This window comes from Lactuca sativa, chromosome 8, assembly GCF_002870075.4.
Source record: "Lactuca sativa cultivar Salinas chromosome 8, Lsat_Salinas_v11, whole genome shotgun sequence".
NCBI lineage: Eukaryota > Viridiplantae > Streptophyta > Magnoliopsida > Asterales > Asteraceae > Lactuca > Lactuca sativa.
The window spans coordinates 32,252,137-32,257,431 of NC_056630.2; the positions used below are offsets into that span (position 1 = coordinate 32,252,137).

At 37.5% G+C, this 5,295-nt stretch overlaps 1 non-coding gene across 1 annotated transcript; it reads left to right on the forward strand.

The window, feature by feature from the left end:
* Positions 1–2,744: 2,744 nt before the first annotated feature.
* Positions 2,745–2,851, forward strand: LOC111906968 (small nucleolar RNA R71). Its single transcript, XR_002855385.1, has one exon. It is a non-coding gene; the product is annotated as a small nucleolar RNA R71 (small nucleolar RNA).
* Positions 2,852–5,295: the final 2,444 nt, after the last annotated feature.

Consider the following 5,295-nt stretch of genomic DNA (forward strand, 5'->3'; position numbering starts at 1 on the left):
ACTAAAGTTGTTAATATGACTTTACTTGTTCCAAAACTTGAGGGCAAGTTTTGTAAACTTTCAAAACTTTTCATTTCTTGTAACTTATGAGTTAAATAGAGTAATAAAATGAAGACTCTTCATTTTTCTAACTCTTGTGTTCTTTTAATGGTTTTAATTCAAGTGTGACTCTTGGTTTTCCATAACTTGAGGACAAGTTATGGACTCCATTAAAACACATTATGATCAAGAATTAATCTACCACATAGGTTACAAATAATTCCTATGATCATCTAAACATCATAAGATCAAGAACATGAATATGAACACTTTCATTAATAAAAAAAAATTTACACTTAAAACTTTGTAATTTTGATAACTAGTTGTTGTAAATGGATTAGCAAAGACATTACACCATCTAAAACAAGTTTTCAAGTACCAAAACAGTTTAGGGTAATGTTTCTAGTCCATTTCCAGCAACTAAAGTCGAAAATCTGCACTATGTGGCTCCTACTCGCCGAGTGCATGAACCTACTCGGTGAGTAGGTTGAAGATACACATGAACTCGGCGAGTCCCCCCATGGACTCGGCGAGTTCATCAGGCAGACAGCAATATATTGCATCAACTATCAAACAAACAAGCCTAGGCTCTGATACCACTGATGGGTTTTGAGCATTCTAACACTTCCTAAGTGTACATGCAACCCTAATAAACCTTGGATCTATGTTTGTCTAAGATACATGCAAATAATTAATTTTCCAAGGTTCATATCCTAACTAGCATGGCATGGGGAACATGAATCAAATAAAGCTAGTAGAAATACTTACCTTGTAGTAGTAGTTGATTGCTTGGAGTTTTAGAGCCTAGGACCAATAGTGTGGATGCCTCAAATGGAAATCACAAATCACCACAAACTTGGAACTTTGAGAGAATAGTCACTACTATCTTGAAATCGGCCCTCACCTCAACAAGTGTCAACTAGTATGATTTCAAGAACCAAAGCCTCCTTTATATAGTGTGGTGGATTAGGGTTACATCCATGTAGACCCTAATACCCATGTCTCTTCATTTCCATGAGATCCATGGGTTAAAGCTCCATGGAGTATCCATGGACTTTTCCATGCAAGCCTAGCCCATTCCAAATAAGCATTAGCCCACACTATATAAATATAGAAGCTCACATTTAATTAGTAATATCTTTGATCTCTAAATTAATCCTAGATTAACTATAGATCAATACTAATTAAATAATATGATCTTATATTAATATATTAGAGCTTATAACATATTAATAAATCATAACTTGTACTATTCTCAAAAGATCATCCATAAAGTGTTTGGGTGAAGTGCAACCCGAATGGACCATGCTGGGTCGGGTCAAGTACATACCAAATATAGTTATGGACTTAGACACTATATCCAACAATTTTGTAAAGAAGAAGGGAAGCTTTTATCTCCGTTTGTGCATTCCACCATTGAAGAGCTCAACTTTTCTTAAGGTTGAAGATGAAGTGAAAAAGTCAAGCACACATCTCAAATTCAAGTATTTGAATGGTACATTCCTTCCATATCTCAAGTTTGATGCTTGAATCTTAAGATTATTTGACTAGAATTATTGAGAATCCGTTCATAAAGATGTCCATTAGGGTTTTAACTGAAACCCTAGCAGCACCAGTATAAATAAGACCCCATGACATCCAATTTCCAGCCACTTGAATCCCTAGAGTGTTCATGGCCGAAATTGTCCCTCTCCCTTTTCTCCTATATCATCCTCTTGCTTGTGTGGTGTTCGTAAGCCATTAGAGGAGTGACATTTGTGACTCTAAGATCCAAGACAAAAATATTCAAGCCATTGTTGAAGAGGTAATCATCTAGATCTATTTTCTTACGATAATTTCGAAATATGTATGATAGATCTAGGGTTTATAAGTCTTGGATGAATTGCATGTACAATAAAGGAACCTAGATCCAAGCTTTAGGGTTTGCATGTGCACATAGGATGTTCTTTTGTGTAAAACCCATCAACTCCAACTTGCTTATGGATGTAACTATGTATCCCATTTGTGCTTCAAGGTTGGAGATACTAGTCCTTGTATCTTTTTGGAATTGTTGGGTACTAGTGGCTAAGGATTTGACAATGTCTCCAAGAGACATTCTGGAGCTACTCGGTTGGGATTGAAGAGGTTGTTGGTGATGTGGAGGGTGTGTTTTGGGTTGATAGTGTGGTTGTGGATGTTGGTATTGAGGTTGTTGTGGTGGGTAGGAGGGTCTAACCAAAGCATTTTGAGGCAATGGTCTTGGGTTGTAGCTCATATTGGGATTTTGCTTCCAACTTGAATTATAAGCATTTTGGTAACCGTATGGTTTATTGTGGTAATTTTGGAATTCTCCCATGGCATTCACGTGTTCCGCATCTTCTTGGAGAATGGGACACATATCCATAGGATGTCCCATTGTTGCGCATATTCCACAAACCATCACTTATGGAGTTTGTCCCATGTCTAACTTTTGAACAATGGATGTTAAATCTTTGATTTGAGACTCTAGATTCGATGTCCTTATTTCATTGAATTTTTGTTGAGTTTCTCTCTTCATATCTTGGTGCAGGCCAAATGTTGTGAATTTGCGGCTATGGTGTTGAAGAATTGTCTTGTTTGTTATGGAGTTTTGTTAAAGACATCTCCACTACTTGAGGCATCAACTAGTCTTCTCTCCATTGGCAACAATCCCTCATAGTAGTGTTGAATGAGGAGTTGTTCCGGGAATTTGATGTTGTGGAAAACTATAGAACAAGTTGTTGAACCTCTCCCAATAATCATTGAAAGTCTCATTTTGAATTTGACGAATTCCACAAATCTCATTTCTAAGACTTGAGACTCTTGAAGCGGGGTAGAAATTGTAATGGAAAGCTCCTGCTATGTCAGTCCATGAGTTTATTGACCCTGGGGAAGATAGAATAACCAATCCTTTGCTCTATCGGCCAATGAAAAGCGGAATGCCCTTAATTTGATTTGGTCATCGGTTGACCCTTGTGGCTTCATACTGGTGCGTAATGTGGAACATCTTCAAGTTCTTATGAGGGTATTCATTCTCTAATCCATGAAAAGTTGGAAGTTGATGGACTAAACTTGACTTCAATTCCGAACCTCCTTCCAAAATGAGGTAATTGATACCGGTTGGAGTTTGTGTAACATCGGTTTCCATCATTTGCCTCAAGGTTCTTTCGGGAGCTTCTCCACCGTCCCCCATTGCAATTGGTTCTATGATGGGTGGATTTTGTTACAAGGGTGGTGTTTCCAGAATTTCTTAGCGAGGGTCGGGGCTAGAATCGGGTTCCGTATCCACTAGAAAAAGCGGCTTCAATCTCCAGGTCCCTGTGACGATTTGAAGTTTGACCACGTTCTATTCTCTTTTCCTTCGCCAAACGCCTTACTTCTTTTTCAATTTTCGGATTATGAATCAAGTCACTTGTACGTTGAGATCTAGGCATAGTGAAACAAATTGATTAAAAATAAACCAATCCTCGACAAAGGCCCGAAAATTGGTGGTTGTCGAGGCCAACAAAATAAATACACTAAATATTACATACTAAAATAGTGTATAGCGGTAAAGGGTTCGTATCCACGGAGACTGATTCAATTTAAATCGCTGTGTAAATCACTTGTTCAAGTACTTATAAAACAAGAGTCAAAGTAAAATGGGAGGTTTTAATCTTTTTGATTGCTTGAGAAATATTAAAACTAAGTTGGAATGTAAATATGACAAGTAAACAAGTAAATGATTTGATTAAATTCAATGAAGTAAATATGGTTGATTTTGGGATACACCATATGGATGACATGGTTGACTTATCATTAGACTAAATTGAACAATACTTGTGAATTAATTTAGCTTGGATATAGCAATTCATAAGCACAAATTACCTCAACTCTTCATTGTTATTAAAATGGTTAGAGGAGCTCTTAACACATTTCCTTAATTAAAGTCACAAACTTAATGAAGCATATAATCTTGTGAAAATCAATTAAGTTTTAGTTCCAAGTGTTACCAAGTCCAAAAGATAATCAAATGCTTACATTATCATTATGCAGGAAACATTTCCCAGGTTCAAATGAAATGAAAACAAACATAAAAACCATTTGTTGCTTACTAATTTGAGGATCCATTACTTAACCAAGAAATTAGTCAACAAAAATAAGCATTCATTCATCAAATCTCATGATCAAGGATAAATAAACACAAGAAGGTGTTTGACTAGAAAACATTTCCATAAACTTCAAACACAAGATAACATGAGTCTTCAAAACAACCAATCATCCAGGAGCTAAAACATAAACAACCAAATATAAGTCTAGCCAAGCATAACCAAAATAAAAGTGTAACACCCATAAAAATCAAGCCAATTTAAAACTTTTTCAACCATTCAAAACCATTAATTTATTACAAAGTGTTTTGCAAATATTTCAAACATCAGAGCATCCCAGAAGTCCAGATCATAAAAATGTGAGGAGGAGCACGATCACGCCTTTGCCTTCCCGCGATCATCCGAAGTACCTGAAACAAAATCCAAAACTGTAAGCCCGAAGCTTAGTGAGTTCCCTCAAAATACCAATGACATACAAGCATAAACAAATCATATAAACAAATAGTATGCCTATGAGCCGTCAGCATGACTGGACCGCCTTGCAGGGCCATCAATCTATCTGGACCGCTCTCCGAGCCATCGGCACGTCTCGACCGCCTCTCAGGGCCTTCAGCTTATCTGGACCGCTTGTCGGGCCTTCTGCCTGACTAGTATGCCATATCCGGGTCTGCAGTCTATTCGGTCTGCCTTGGGTATGTTGGCCTTCAGCAGAAAGCAGGTCCACGTCAACCCAACCCCTAATCAAACAACCATGTGCACATAAATATCATACGCTAGCATATATAACGGTCAAACCGATATAATAGATAACTACTCATAGCAACATCCTATAACCAGGATACCGACCTAACCGGTCACTAACATAGCATCATCCTATATACCAGGATACCAACCTACCAGGTCACTAAGAATATCACCATCCTAACTACCAGGATGCAAATCAATAAGCATATCATGCAATAAACCCATATATAAATCCGAAAAGGGTCGACATTGGTGCCTTCCACCCTGTTAGTATAGTGATGAGGACAACTCACCTCACAAGTAGCTCGGGATGATAAATGTTAAACTCCCCAAATGCAGCTCCAAACTCAATCACCTACATCCACCAATGACCCACTTTTATAAATTCCCAAATTACTAAAATACCCCCAGAAGTCAAACTGTTCAA